Source organism: Eptesicus fuscus, chromosome 22 (assembly GCF_027574615.1).
Source record: "Eptesicus fuscus isolate TK198812 chromosome 22, DD_ASM_mEF_20220401, whole genome shotgun sequence".
Taxonomy (NCBI): domain Eukaryota; kingdom Metazoa; phylum Chordata; class Mammalia; order Chiroptera; family Vespertilionidae; genus Eptesicus; species Eptesicus fuscus.
The window spans coordinates 25,662,266-25,679,113 of record NC_072494.1 but is presented as its reverse complement, the minus strand read 5'-3'; the positions used below and the strand labels follow the sequence as shown (position 1 = coordinate 25,679,113).

Below are 16,848 nucleotides of genomic sequence, written 5' to 3'. Positions count from 1 at the left end.
TTCAATTTCCGATCAGGGCACATACCTAGGTTACAGGTTCTATCCCCAGTCGGGGCATGTTTGGGAGGCAACCGATGATGTTTCTCTCTCTCATTGATGTTGTTCTTTCTTTCTTTCTCTCAAATCAATAAAAAATATCCTCGGGCGAGGATTTAAAAAAAAAAAAAGTACAGTCCTCTAAACACTCTTTAAGCAGTAGAGAGTTGCTTCTATTTTCTGAGGGACCAAAGTAATTTTATTATCACAGAGATACTGTAAGGTATAAATTAAAATCTCAATGCTGTTATTAAGTTCTATTTAAGGAAGCAATTCACAAGCCCATGTGAGATGCACCTACTACAACTAAAGAAGAGGCTGCCCTGGGGGTAGAAAGTGGAGACAGGGGAAACATAAACATAGCCCTGACAGATGGCAGGCCAAAGCTGGGACTCCCCTGGTCCTGATGACAAACATTTTGCCAATTGTTGGTGGTTACTCTTAATTGTTGATGATGCTCCCCCAAGGAGGAAGTTGGTTACTGGAATACTATGTGTAACTTGGACTAATGAGCATTATTCCTCATCTAATTATAGATTTCTGTAAAAGAAAAAAGGACAGCTAGAAATTTGTTCCCTTGATTGAAAACATACAACAATCGGCTCAGACATGAGGGCAGGTCTGTGTTATACATAATAAAACATTCTGCAAAATGGAAAACAGGGACCTGATGCCATGAAGACTGACCAAAATTACAGATGGACTCACTGGGAAATTAGCCAAATCATATGTTGTTTGGGGGCTAAAGGAGCCTACTTTTTCCATAATAATGGTATTGAAATGGCACTGAAAATTCAAATAAGTGAGAACCACTATAAGTTAGAGACTAAGTTATGTGTAACTTGTGGTGGCTTTGAGTCCTGGATGCATCACTTCTGAGATGAGGTGTTTAATAACTCTAAGCCTATAAAAAATAGGGATACAAACACTTTGGCTCATAGTGAGAATTAAATAAGATAATCCACACTAAACCCTTAGCACAGTATCTGGCACCATGGTTACTACTCAATGTTGTCTCGTAGTAGCAGCCATCGTCATCGTCGCCTTGAACATATCCGGCTCCCTCCATCACAGAGCCTTTACACATGTGCTTCTCCCCTTTGGGGACATCCCTCCCTCTTCCCTTCTCCCACCCCAGTTAAATTCCCTAAGATGTGCTCTTATGGCACCATGTTCCTCTCTTTGTAGCTCTATCACAGTTGTAATTTTACATTTAATTGTATGATTATTTGGTAAATGTCTGTTCCTCAAACCCTGCAAAGACAGAGGAAATGTCTGTTTTTTTCTCACCACTGTATTCTAGCAGCTCACACAGTGCCTAGCACAGAATAGATGCTCAATAACCATTTGATTGATGGACAGCTAAATACGTAGATAAATGCCATGCTATAAATTCAGTAAGCGCTTAGTGATTGCTGTTGAGTCATATAAATGAATCACTCAATATTGCCTCCACCTCTAAGTTGCTTATACTAGTTCTCTAAAAGTAGAGAAAGGACATAAAGAGCATAAGTGAAAAATGGACTTTACAAATCCACAGATCGGAGAGTACAGATTAGGAAAGCTGGCAGACTGTGCAAGGTGTCACCGAGAGGACACAGAATATCGGTCAGGAGGCACTGCAGATAATTACAGCCTTTACCAAGGCTGTGTCAGCTTCAGCCTTTAAAGAAAAAGAAATATGGACTGGGAGGAAGAGAGGGAGGTCTTCCAGCGGAGAGGACGGCAGGTTCGAAGGATGATGTTTGGTTGGAGAAGTGGCTCGTACCGTCCAAGGAAATGAGGTTTGGATAAAGTAGCTGGCTGGTGGAGATTCTTGAATTTTTCTTAAGAGGACATTGAAATGATAAAGCAGAGTGTGAATAAGATGATTCTAATAATTTCCCATAGGTTGGCTTAGAGAGAAGAAAGCATGGAGGGAGAGCCTACTGATAGGAAGCTGTTGGAGTAATGGACATGCAAAATATTTAACACCTAGGTTGAGACAAGATTTGAAATAAAGAAATGAATCTCAGTGATTTTTTTTAAATTGATGTCGCAACCTGATGATAGGCAGAGTACTGCAAGTAAATAGGAGAGGAAAGAAAAAAAAAAAAACCTACAAGGTTTTAAGACTGGGACACTGGATTGAAGTGGAAACATGAGAATAAAGAGAAAGGGGGCGGTTCTGTTTTGGGGACAAAAACATTACCAGTTCAGTTCTGAGGAGAAAGAAAACAGAGATATTGAAGAGTGATCAGAAGGAGAGATAAAGACTAGAAATGAAGAAAGTTAGTTGCAAGTTGGTATGTATATAAGGAAATTGTTTGAAACCATAAATCATATGATTCCTCCTCAGGGGAAGAGAAACAGAGTCTCCAGAGGCACCCACAACTGAAGAAGACCAAACAAAAATAAGGAGAGAGAAGAGCATGAGGAAGGGAAGAACACAGAGAGCTTGAGTTGTGGAAATTAACTAGGAAAGGAACGCTCATGCAATTAAAAATTCTCAAACGCTAAAATCAGTCTTGGGATACAGTCAGTGGACTTTAGAATACTGAAAAGGATGAGATTTACCTTTGTTGCTATCACAAGAAATTATACATACTTCAAGAGTCTTCCCCTGTTTAAAACATACAAAAGTTTTTTTTTTAATTATGGCTAGTTATTCTATTCGATGACACTCTTCAATAAAATGTAACCAAAGTTAATTGAAAGCCTTAGTGTGGTCAGTTACATAACACCAGAATTGCTGAATAGCTTAAATGCAGTGTTTTCCCAGAAATAGTTGTCTTTTGGATGAAACCATGAATGGAAAGTTTCTGCCTTAAAGGAGAAGTTTTGAGAAGGTGGAGAGAAAAGAAAAATATATATAATGGAAATATAACTATAACAATAATTAACCAAAACACTACAAATATTGGTAACTATTCACACAGGGACAAGCAAAACAGAAAGAACTTCACCACTTTAGAGAGTTGATTGTTGGTTGTATATCATGTCTTCTTAAAAATCAGAAAATATCTCATATAATGCCTTTGCCAGGAACAATATTAGACAGATCTTTGGTTCTTCTGAGTTTCTTGTTCAACTGGCAGAATCAACTGAGACAAACCCATACTGATCCTGTTTTGTCTAAGACGTAAAGTGAGGTCTGTAGAATGAAAACGTGTTTAGTTTGGGGCCGGAGAAGGGATGTGTCATGACCTTGGTTTATTCAGCTTCTTCTAGTTAGGCAAACAGCTGCTCCTCTGGAAAGCTGCACAGAGATCTCACTTCCACCCTGGCTCTTCTGCCCTTCCCCTCAAAGAGGATGGTGGGAGGAAGGGAGGAAGGGAGGGAGGGAGGGAGGGAGGGAGGGAGGGAGGGAGGGAGGGAGGGAGGGAGGGAGGGAGGGAGGGAGGGAGGGAGGAGTAGGAAGGGAAGGATATATTTTTAAATTATAAGATGGATTGACTCCATCGAAGAAGCCATAGGCCTGAGGCTACAGGAGCTGAGCAGGGCTGTTGAGGACAGGACATTGTGGGAGGGGAGAAATGATGGAGTGGGTGGCCTTCATCTCAGACCTTAATCATAAAATCTAATGATTTCTCTCCAGAATATCATAAACCCAGCAGAAAAGCATGGTGCAATCATAAGTTATATGGCCACCTTATAGCAAAATAAATAGTATGTTTTTTCTTATAGTCAAATAAGTAATGTGTTTAACATTATTCAAAGGAATTTCTCTCCTATAACTTGCCAGGATGTCATGCTGTGACGCTCGTGTGTCCTGTGCCTGAGGAAACCACACCACCCTTGGTTGAAATGAAGGCTGCATGAGCTTAGCATGAGGACCAGCTGGCATTCTTGGCATACATACCCACCTCGGGCTAAGTTTTTAGTCTTCCCCCACCCGAAAAGGCTTAGGGGTAAAGTGGGGATTGGGAAGTGAGCGGAAAACCCCCTCAATTTGATTAGTTCTATAAATTTATAGCAGACTCAAGATGCCCTAAGAAGGTCCCAAAGGCCCTAGAATCAGTTCCAGGTACCAAAAAGAAATTAAATTCGCTTTGGGTGTAGGTTCCAAAGATTTCAAAACAAAATTAGACCTGCTAGGGTTTAGGCATGCCAGTTAACCAGGTGGACAAGGGCATCATCCTAGGATGGTGGAGCAGCAAGACAGACAGAGCCTGGCCATGGCCATCATCTCACAGGACAAAGCTGCCACATACCAGCCTTGGACTGCCTGTCTCGGGACCATTTCATGAGAGAGAGAAGTAGAATTCCTTCATGTTTAAATTGTAGTGAAATTGGCTCTCTCTGTTACATGCAGCCAAATCTATATCCCACTTAATACATCTGTTAAATGGAACAGAAATCAGTAAAGGTAAGAGAGTCACTTTAGCCAGAGGCTAGATCATAATTCTGAAATTTACTCTGATGTATTCTGATTCTGAAATTATTCTAGGCTCTGAAAGAGTCCTTTACCTACTTATTATTAACTCAACGAATATGCAGTAAGTATTTGCTGAGTGTCCACTATATATCAAGCACTGTGCTAGGCAATAGAGAAATAACTTTTGACAAGACAGTTGTGGTGCTAACAGATTAGAGAGAGAAACAGACAAAACATGTACATTAGAGTATCATAAATGCTGAGAGAAAGGTTACTATTGGAGTATACAAGCTGAGTCTGTAGGATTCAGGGATGCTTCCCAAAGAAAGTGAGTTCTGAAAGTTGTGATGGAATTAGAAATAGCACAGGGAGGGGTTGAGGGTGAAGGGCAACCAACCAGGCAAAAGGAACAGAATAGGGGAAAGCTCAGGACTCAGAGGGATCACAGATTGAAGAGACTCCTAGGCATGGCCCACTAGCTCACCAAACATACCACTCTGACTCTGGGCAGCCCTGGGAATGAGTGACATCTGCAATGTCCTGTCCTCCACAGCCCTGCTCAGCTCCTGTAGCCTCAGGCCGATGGCTTCTTTGATGGAGTCAATCCATCTCATATTTGGTCTTCCCTTTTCCTTCTGCCTTCTGTTTCCCCAGAATTACTGTCTTTTCCAAAGAACCCTACCTTCTTATGTGTCTGAAGTAGGACAGCTTCAGTTTTGCCAGTTTAGCTCCAGGACCTACTAGTTCATCTGCCTGGTGGTCCAGGGTATCCATAGAGCTCTCCTCCACCACCATATTTCAAATGAACCCATTTTTTTCCCATCAGCCTCTTCATTGTCCAACTTTCACATCCTTACATAGTAATTGGGAATAGGCTGGTACTGTATGTTTTTCCCCCCAAAAAAGAAGTTAGCACTATATCTTCATTTTGTGAGTACTAATTTGTCTTAATAGTATAATATACTAACTGGATATATGTCCCTTGGACACATGAAGTATGCTTTTGTTTTATTTTATTTAATCCCATTATCCTATAACTAATCCTCTGTGAAGGCTCAGATAAATAAATGACTATTTTAATGACTTTAACAGAGCACATCCTATGTGTGAGGCACTGACCTGTACTGTACATACTGTTCCTGGATCCAAAGTAAGGGAGGCAAAGAAGGAAATGAACGAAGTAAGCAGGCAAGAGGGAAGGGCGTTATTGTGGGCTTCTACGGAACCAGCCAGACTCTAAATTCCAAACCAGATTGTGAGTGTTAAAATTTGCCCCAATTAGAATGGCTATCCTAGCACATCCCAGGTAAGAGTCTGGCACATGTCTGGGGGCAGGATGGGAGGCCTTCTCTCAAGTCCCACCTTGGAAATACTCAATGTTAGTGTTATCCCTGACCATGGAACAGGAGAGAAGACCAGAGAGTGGGATCTCTTTGTGGGGGGGAAAGGGGTCAGGGAGGGAAGCAGCTTTAGAGATACTAAATGCTGTGAGCCACCTGAAGGAGACTTGAGTATGAACAGAATTTCCAGGCAATGGGGAAGGGTTCAGGGAAGGAGGGTAGGAGAAAAGAGCAATCTAAGCAGAGGGAAAGGCATGAGCCCAAGCATAGAGGTCAAATGCGAGGTCATCATAGACCAGGCAGAGGGAAGGCAGCCACCCAGAGAGAATGACCTGCCTAGACACAGGCCACTATACCTGTTGCTCACTCTCTCACCAGAGGATTCCATGAGTCAGATTGATGGAAATATATAACTTTACCCAGTGTCGATTAACCAAGTTCCTCTGTGCTAGGATGGTTTGAGATCTACCCACCCTGCTTGAGGTAGGTCAGAATTATGTGTAATTTAGCTACCACAGCATGACTATTATCTATGTGCAGGTATGCATATTTTTGTGTTGGTAATTACTAACGCTTTCTGTCACTTTACAAAGTAATTCTACATATATTAGTTCCCTTAATCTTCACAATGACTCCAAAAGTAGAGATATTATTATCTCCACTCAAAGTTCCAGATTACAAAGACAATGTAAAGGAGCCAGGTCTTGGACCCAAGTCTTTTGATTCCAAATACCATGCTATTTTGTTCATAGAACATTTATTTGCATCTTTGCTGTTGCTTACATTATTTAGGACTTAAAGCACCTTATGAGTACATGAGCTCTTCATACCCATTTATAATCAGGGGTACATTCACACAGTTGCCTGCACTCAAGAATTATTATGTCCATACTGGCTCTTTCCTGCGTGACTTGTCCTTTTCATTCCCACTATCCTGGTTCAGGTTCATATTGCCTGGCACAACGGCTCCATTCATTCATGCATACAATCACATAGGCAGCCACTATGCTTCAGGTACTGTGCTAGGTGCTGGGGATCAATACAGTGCCTCAGCTGTCAAAGAACTTACAGTGTAGGGAGGAGAGACATGAGTAAATAGGACCTTTAGAAGAATGTGAGACCATTACAATGGAGCAGCCACATGGCGGGGCCCCTAGCATCACGGACAAGCACCTAATCCAGAGTCAAGGAGTCAGGAAAGTCTATAGCTGAGACTTTAATGGAAAGCCAAAGTTAGCAGATAAGAAGGGTCAGGAAAAGGAATGGCATGAGCAGAGGCATGGGTGTCAAAGAAAGCAAAGTGATTTCACAGAGAGAACGGGATATAGTTTGATATTCCTGAAGGATGAGTGCAGTGGGAAGGGCTGTGGAGAGCTGAGGTAAGTGTCAGATTACAAAGAGGCTGGGAGCCATGTTAAAGAATCTGGATTTTATCCAGAGCCATAAAGAGGTTTCATGTAGAGTTACACAAGAAGACTTGCATTTTTAAGAGATCTGACTGTGACATGGAGAAAGGATTGGAGCAATACTGCCCCCATAGGAATATAATCTGAGCCACTTAGGTAATTTCAACTTTTCTAGCTGCCAAATTTTAAAAGAAACAGATGAAATTAACATTTTATTAATTAACTAATATTATCAATGTTAATAATATAGTTTAACTCACAGTATTGGAAAGAGGTACAGCCCTAGCTGGTTTGGCTCAGTGGATTGACAGTCGGCATGTGGATGAAGGGTCCCAGGTTCGATTCCTGTCAAGGGCACACACTTCCAGTTGTAGGCTCAATACCGAATCCATGCAGGAGGCAACCAATCGATGTGTCTCTCTCACATCGATGTTTCTCTCTCTGTCTGTCTCTCTCCCTCCCTTCCACTCTCTCTAAAAAGCAATGAGAAAATATCCTCAGGTGAAGATTAATAAAAAATAAAAAAGACAGGCATAAGGAAGAAAGAAAGAGAGGCGGGGGGGGGGGAGGGAAGGAGGGAGGGAGGGAGCGAGGAAGGGAAATGTGAACACATTTGAGAAGTATTCAGGAAGGGGAATCGTAGAAATTTATTACAAATGAACTTTAGTTCATTTTACACACTAGGGTCGAACTAATCTTGCTGAAATATAGCTGTGATTAAGATACTCCCTTACTTTAATTTTTCCTTTTTTCTTTTTGCCTTTTGCCTTTTCCTACCAAATAAAGCCCAAGCTCTTTAGCCAGCATTGGGCTGAGCCTTTTCTCCAGTGTTTGCATCCTCCCATCCACACAGCTGGGCCTCTCTCTCCACTCCCACCTGCGGAGACGTCCCAACGTCCAAGAGCAGGCATAACCTTACACAGAAGGAATGAGAAGACCTCAGCTCAGCACTCTGGGATGTAGCGTCAACCGTTCCTGCTGCTAGTCAGGCCCGGTGTTCCAGGTCTGACTCCTGGCTTGGAACTCTGCCCGGTCCCTCTGGGGTGGGGGCCCTGCTTCTTGCTTTCCATTCTTTTCTTTCCTCCTTCCAGAGCTTGGAAATCTGCCCATGAACCTGAGCTCAATGGCTGGAGCTTGCTGACTGCTGACTGACTTTCTTATTCCCTTATTTCTGATTACATTTCTTAGTGCCACCTGTCCTAGATTGTCCAGTACCAGCACCTCCAAGCCTGAGACTTGTCTCCCACCTTCCAAAACCAATTCTACTTGCCTTGGTGACCACCTGCCTCTGTTTCTGTAGACCTCTGCATATCACTTCTAATGCCCTGTCTGCCACCTGGACTTCCTCGCAGCTCTTGCCCCATTCCCATGGGCAGATCTAGCCAGTCTGCCCTGTTTTCTGCAGGGAACCAGGCCATTTCTAACAGTATCTTGAGCTATGACAATTGACATTCTACGCCCTGCAGATTAGAGCCCCACCCACCAGGAAACTTCGTTCTCACTAGGCTTGTGTACACTTGACTCCAGTCAAAATAATCTCACTGTTGTTTGCTAGTCATGCCCCACACCTACAGACCTCTCAGATTTATTCCTGTCAACCGCTCACCTGAAAAGGGCTTTATCCCATTCCATCCCCCACTTACTGAGGAATTCTTAATAAAGAATAAGCCCCAAAATATGACAATCCAAATCTCTTCCCAACCCTAACTGGAAATTACATATCCCTCCTCTGAAGTCCTGTGGCTCACTATCTGGACTTCCATTATGGATTTTATTGCCTTTTTATTTTAAATGTCTTATCTCTGTAAGTATGTAAGTAAACATTTTGGAAATAAAATGCATATGTGATTACTTAGCAAAGAAAACTAGGTAGGGAAGAGGGAAAGAGAGACTTGGCTCAATTTTGCAACATGAGTAATGGTCCATCAAAGATTATAACTGAACAAGATCATACTGTTAAGTGCCTGCTTAGCATCCTTAATCAAATCATTCCTGAAACATGGGGGATAAGGGCCCCTGTCCCGATGGACTTATGGAAATTCACTGTGAGTCCCTTAGGTAATATATATATATTCCTTATTGTCTTCCCTTTCTATTTGGAGTTATCTTTTTGCATCTCTTCTTCCTCCCTCCCTTTCTGAATGTGTCTGGAAGGCCCCATCTCCCAGCCCAAAGTTCTATGACTCCCCAAAGTAGTATGACTCCCCAAAGTTCTAGGACTGGAATAAATCGCCACCTAGTTGAATTCCCTCCACTTCTTCCTTTAAGCATCTACTGGCCCTTAAGTGTGATAAAGGGGGCATAGCAGCTTTCTTCCCTGAGAGGAGAAAACTCAAGGACCCAGGGAACAACCCAGCGATGCCCTCCCCTGCCTATCTTTGAAAAATTCAATGGTAATTGAAAAGACACAGGTGGGAAAACCAGACTGACAAGTGGGTGTTTCTGTTTTTGATTAAGGGGGGCAAAGTTCATTCTTGCATCCTGTATAATACACAGCCTCTTATTCCCAGCAGTACATCTAGCCATGGAAGTCCCACTGCCCTCTCACTTGGCCAAGTCTATGCCATGGTGTGATGGGGGAGAGTTAAGCAGATTGTATACCCTTTCCCAGCTTTCCTCTTAGGAGCTCCAGATACTTTTTTAAAAAATATGACAACGATCTCACCAAATCCCTGAACAGTAGCTAAACACATTGCCAACAAAAATCAAATAATTATAACCCACCCACAATAATGTCTATTCTACCTCCATTATTCTGCAATATTAGACATCTGAGTGGAAATATACAGTGCCAAATCCGAAGCCATGAGGTCTGAAGGCCCAATGGTCAGGAGTTCTCTGATGCTAGACAGACATCAAAGTATCAGGTTTTCTGAAGGAAGAAGCATTTAATTATGATCAAACATGCTTCAAAGTGCTTTCAAGTGGTCAGTAGCTCCTCCCTGCTTCCCTGTCTGGGCAATGAGCTCTACTTCCCTGATGAAAGAGTTGTGTTTCAAAGAGGATTCTCTCTGGCCCCACAGATTTGATGGGGCAGCAGAGTTGGTGATCACCTTTCAAAATCCCATGTGTCCATGTTGAGATGAAATGGTCAAATCCTGCCTTCCAGGTGCTTTGCCTGGAATTGGAGACCCCATGTCCTTGTGGCAGGTATCTGGGGACAGAATGCCGTCAGTGGACAGTCCTCAATTAGAACCCACATCCTTTTCTGGCCCAGCATGGGTTAAATTAACTTTCAAGGTGTGGAGCAAGAATTAGTCTATTGATTAGCTTCAGAAATGGATGGATCCTCTAGGGCAGAGGGGTGGAAGGAGATGATTCGAGTATCATTCATTAGTGTTATCAGATGTCCAGAAGCTAAAACATGGGGAGCACTTTAAAAATAAAAACAGAAACCAGCTATATAAGTCTGAGAAAACATTATTTCTCTTTCTACTGAAAATAGATTTTTATAATCTTGACAGTGTACATGGGTATAATCTTTTTAGAGCACAATTTGGCAATATCTACCAATACTGTATTAAAAACACGCATTCACTTTGAACAAGTAATGTCACTATTAGGAATTTATCCTATGAATATACATGGAATATTCAACAAAACATATGTACAAGAATGGCCAACAAAACATTATTAGTCATGGTTTTAAAAATACATCAAAATGTCCATCAGTGCAGGGACGGGCTAAATAAAAATGGCATACCCATATAATGGATTACTACGGACTGGTTAAAAGAATGAGATGGATTTGTGTGTGCCCATATGGAAAGATTTTGAAAACACATCATTTAGGGGGAAAGGCCGGGTACAGAACAGTGTGTAGAGTATAATTCCTTATATGTTAAAATACACACATATTTGTGGGCATGGGCACTTAATGACATTCAGGCATATGCATGAAAAAAACTCGAGAAATGGTTAGCCGTGGTTGACATTGAGTCAAGGACTTGAAGCGGGTGGAGAAACAGCTTAACAGGGTCACTTAACAGGGTGGCATTTAGGAGAAAGCTTAGGGACCAGTTTAAGTTTCTTATTTGCATTCCCCATTGTTAAAAATAGTAATAAATATTCTGTTATCATTTTAAAGGTTATCTAAGTTAGTATCTTTAACCCCAATTGGGTATGTGGTCAGAGAGAGAACAAAAAACAAACAAAAAAAGATATTCACAGAGAGATCAGTAATACCCTCAGCAGCTAAGCTAAAGAGGAAGTATTTCAGTCCACAGGGGAAGATGCTGGCCTCTGAAAAAATGTTTACATGAGGGTGGAGGGGGAAGTGGAAAGAAGAAGAGTAATACTTGCCTCATCTGGGTTTTTAATCGAATTTAATTTTTTCTACTTACTTTACTTTGGAAAAGGGACTTTGATAAGAGGAACTAGCCCTTGTGGGAGAATGTGAGGGACCAAAATGTTTTCCTAGCTATGCAGAGAGTCAGAAGGAGCACTCTTATCCTTTCCTCACCCACTGGCCAATCGAAAGGCCAAAAGAGAGGTGTTCAGAGGGAATGCTGACAGAGCTGCTTAGCAATGGGCCTGGAAGAATGAAGAATATGAACCAGCCCCTGAGAACAGACCTTCAAGAGCTGCTGGTGACTCGGTTACTACCGAACAGCAGGACTCCTTTGTTTTCTTGAGCCTGGGAAAGAAAAGAAAGAAAAAACCTTTTTGCTTTTGCAAACAGTCTTGAACTGCAGTTTCATTAATCCATTTCAAGGTCCAGGTTGGTGTGGCATAGGCAACTGTTTACCCACCCAGTGAAGAGATAAGGCAAGGCTGAGCCTCCAAAGAATCCACCAAGTCTCACCTGTCACACAGCTTCCGTTTATGATCCACATGGAGGCTTTCTATTGGCCAAGACCTACCTCAATGGATTTCATAATGGAGCAAAATTTATCTGAGTAAAATACCATCTGGCAAAGCCTATAGAATAAGCATGACTTTCACATTGTTTTCTATCTGATGGCGATCTCAGGGCAGGCACAGAACTTTCCCCTCTTCTCACTCACCATCTGATCATTCGTCACTAGGGCAGAAGAGGATGGTTAACAACATGATAAGCCTTGTTGGATAGTTTCTAAACGTTGGAGCTTCTTCAAGGAAGTGGGCACTCCCCCAGGGCAGTTACTTCAGCTAGTTACAGGGCGACTGAGGCCAAGGTCATGAGCTTATTTACCCTGAGGGCTATTAGCTGTGATTTGTTTCATGACCACATCCTGCATCCCTCAACCCAAACAGCTGTTTCAAAAATGGATGCCCTTGATGACAAGAGGGACTGGTCCAAAGTAAAATAGATGTGTTAGTTCAAATTCAACATGCTCCAGGAAAAATGATACAAAGCACATCAAAAGTATTAAAATTACATCACCTGGTATTTGTTCCAAAGAGATCAGGAATAATAACATCAAGCAGACCTCAACAATCTGCACAACTGCTAGGTTGGTCATCAGATAAAAATAGCTATGTATTCACAGACAGCCATTTCTTCTTAAGGAGAAGACTATCACACTAACTCTGAATCCATTTTTCCAATAAAATACGTCTTCAAAGAAAATTATTTCATTTAGCACAGAAAGAATGTTCTACTTGTTTACAGGTGTTCCCCCAGGGAGGAAACTGCCGTCAAGATGAGTTCTATCAAAGTCTGTGCCCTTTATAAGCTCATTACTATGTATTTTATGTAAAAACTAAACTAAACGCATTTTAGTCACGACTTGATCTGTGTATTTTTCATGCTAATCAGATACTGATGTTTTTCTCTTATAAACTGTTAGTTCTTTAAATTGCCCCACACAGTTCTTCCCTCCAAACATGTTCTTCACCCACACACCATGCATAAAATACCTCCTTTATTTTCTGCAGAACCCAACACTGATGCTTTTCCATCACTAATACAAAGAAACAAATTTACGAACTGTCTTTCCTGACACTTCAATCTATTTTCTTGCTTTTGAAGTTTCAAATATAATCCACAAACATAACCTCTGAAATACCACATGCACCAGTATCTGACGCACATATAAAGACCTAAAACTGCCCAGCCTGCACGGCTCAGTGGGTGAGCATCGGCCTATAATCCAGGAAGTTCTGGTTCAATTCCCAGTCAGGGTATATGCCTGGGTTACAAGCTGGATCCCCAGTGTGGTGCGTTCAGGAGACAGCTGAATAATGATTCTCTCTCATCACTGATGTTTCTATCTCTCTCCCTCTCCCTTCGCTCTGAAATCAATAAAAATATATATCTTTTTTAAAAGACCTAGAATTAACCTTGAGGACTGTCTCACACACTCACCTTGACCTAAAATTAGCCTTGGGGGTCATCTTACATACCTTGAAATCTGAGCACATGTGCAACTGTAAGCTCTCTAATCTCAAAATAATGAAAGCTTGCAACACTTTAAATAAGAATCACCATTTTTAATCCCTGATCCCAGAAAATGGGCAGCTACACTGCTCCCTTACTGGTATGAGTCTGTCCTCTGGGGGAGGAGAGAGCCTCGCCTCCTCTGTTCCTTCCTACAGGTGTCCCCTGAAAGACTGAGTCTACAGGAAGCTCCCAGGTCCAATAGTACCAGGTGTACAACTCGGCCAGGGGGCTGAAACAGGACCTTCTCTTTCAGGAACTGATCCACCTATCATTGCTCATTGCCTTCCACGAGCACTGAAGCCAGGCCTCAGGGAAAGATACAGCTAATTTTCTGGATATTGAGCCTATTTTGGAAATGATCTGAGAAAGTGTGTCACCCTAATCAGAGAGACGTATGTCAACCATGTGTCTTGACCCAAAACCTGAGGCATGTTGATTGGACCATGGATGACACATTGAATCAGGCTGAGGATAGAGATCCTGGGATATGGAATCCATACCCTCTTTCCACCCTAGTATTTCTATTCTTCCCAACTTCTTTCAAGAACCTCTCCCAGTTCTTCATGGGTTATCAAGCTACCCACAGTTCCTCTGTTTGCCCCCATAAATGGGGTAGTATGTAAAATAAGGGGCCCCCAAATCCCTCCAAATCATGGAGGATTATATATGACTATCATTTTACTTAATACAACTGTATAGATATCCCCACTCCCTTACTACAAGGTTATGAAGTCACTAGAAAAAAAAAATCCTGCTCCTTTAATGCCTTTTCTCTTCTGTTTATTTTTTATATCCCCCTTCTCCCTGCCTAACTTTTCCCTTCTGCTCTACCCTATAGTACAGAGCCCCTTTTCTTTACTTCTTCTGTATAATTCTAAACACAGCCTCTGCCAATAACCCTGAGCTCTTGCTGCATCATGCTGATTTGCACCAGCTGTGCTTGTGGTGGTTAACCCATACTTATAACAGGGTCTCCTTAGATCTTCCTCTGAAAACAAGATTCCACATATACATCTAAAAGTCATAACCAGTGGGAAGGAAACTGAGCCAAGAATAAATAGACCCTGCTTTGAACTACTGATCACATTAAATAAGAGAAAAAATACAACTGGAGAAAAGAAAAATGCTACCCAGAGTTGTAGCTTAGAGATTTTCTTGGATATGTACAACAAACTGTAAAATGATCTGTTCAGTTAAATATCCCACTTCCAAATTTAATGTTAAATTTCTCAATATTAATGCGAGGAAGAGGCAGGGCAGGGCAGGGCAGGGAGTGAAGGATGGGAAGACTGCCATCAAGAAGGATTCAAGTGACAATATAAAGTGTACTCCCAAATTAAAAGAGAGAAGCCAGGAACTTCATCGTATAACTAGAGTTTGCAAAGCTTAGTCTTTGACAATCTTATACAATTATAAAAAAAAAAAAAAACAAAAACAAGTGCATGGAGAAGCTATTGGGAGTTCGAGTCAAGTGATGTTATTCTGCAATTTGGGGCAAATCAGAATCTTGGATTGTGAGTTTTCCTATCAACTCCCTCCCTAAGGGGTCCCTGGCAAAGTTACCAGATAGTTTGTGTATACTGAATGGTCTGGCCCATTTATTTTCCATTATGAAACGATGTGTAATGGTCGTGTGGTTGAACATGACCTGATAATGTGAATGACCGTTATTAGGATGTAATTACCCTTCATCTCTGCCCCGTGCAACTATGTTCCAGATTCTCCAAACCAAACTGCATTTGTCCTAGCTGCATGGGACAAATGCCATTGGTTTTGTTGCAACAAAAGTCATCCAGATTGTAAAATTATTTATCAGTTTCAAAGACTCTGGCAACCTCAAAACCAGGAACACAAACATGATCCATCTGATATAAGAGGACATCAGCAGTCTAAGAAAAATATGGTGAAGCTAACCTTGTATTGCAAAGCTCATCTACTGACAAGTTAGGTTCCAAAAGGCTTTCTTCAAGTCTGCTTCTCTGTAGGTCCAGGAGGACATTAAACAGCCACTGCTAACAGTCTCCTATTGAGGGCAGGCAGAAAGGGTGCACTTCAAGTCGGGACAGCTTCCATCCATCTATGGAAGGTCTTAGGTTGAAAATGTACAGGAGACAGAACTATACTCACTTTATGCACTTGAAGGAGTTAAGAGTACGTTTCTGTCCACTAAAAACAGCAGCAACATGACTTCAAGGTTCCCAGAACACTTTATTCTGTCAAACTTCGAGCATTGAGTTCCTGATCGGCAACAACGTTAGTACAAAAATGGAGACCCCACCAACAGGAGCTTTGGTGGATGAACTATTTACCAGGAGGTAAAGGCTTACACGGCCTTTCCTGATCTGACCCCACCCTCCTTTCAAGCCTATCTCCCCTATATCTTCTACTTGGAACCCTGTCTTCCATCCATATTGAACTTCATTCCCTATTTCCTCTAGCCTCTACACCTTTGCACATACATGCCTTTCCCTCTGCATGTGCAAAGGACTTCCTTCCCCACCCTCATCGTCACTTACTCCTGCAATTTATTAATTACTCTTAGCTTTTCCTAACACCTCACAGATTCAGATAAAATGTGCCTCGTACATGCTCCCTTATAACCTTGTATTTCCTTTTAATTGCCCTGATCAGATGTATGATGCCTTTTTAAAAAGAATCTATATTCCCCACTGAACCATGAGTCAGGGGTTATATCAGCCCTATTCACAGCGGTTATTCAACAAATACTTATTGGATAAATGCCCCAATTCACTATTCTACATTTACTAAAGTAGGCATTAATATATTTGAGATGCTTTCTTTATTTAATGATATTTGTCACTTTAGTAACCCTTTTGTCTTGTTTGACATGTTTAATTATAGAACTGTAAAAGTACAGAGAAACACAGAAATATATAATCATGTTCACATTACTACCATTCTGGAATTAATAAATGTTAACAGCTGTACATTGTGCATATTACTTTCAGTTTATTTAAGACTATTTTCAAAGGGCCAAACTCAAATGGTTTTGTGATCAATCCTGAGTTAACTAGAGAGAGAAAAATGGAAACAACATTAATGAGCACTTGCTATGTGCCAATCATTGTCTAAATGGTTCATATGCATTGCATATTGCCTTCAAAAGAATATTATTATCCACATTTTATAGATGAAGAAACTGAGATTTAGAAGATTAACTACCACCCAAGATAAAAATACATCTGGTAAATGTCACTACTATGCCTAAACCAAATTCTATTTAAATCCAAAAAGCCCATGGGGCTTTCCCCTTTATTATCTAGATCCTCAAATCCTACCCATGGCTGGAAGGAACTTGCACTTTTTGAACCATATATGTAATTC

General features: G+C 41.4%; 1 protein-coding gene across 1 annotated transcript in view; it reads right to left on the bottom strand.

Moving 5' to 3' along the window:
- The window catches only part of RGL1 (ral guanine nucleotide dissociation stimulator like 1), a 221,891-nt gene that overhangs the window by 125,371 nt on the left and 79,672 nt on the right, over positions 1-16,848 (bottom strand). The gene's annotated exons all lie outside the window — the stretch shown is intronic.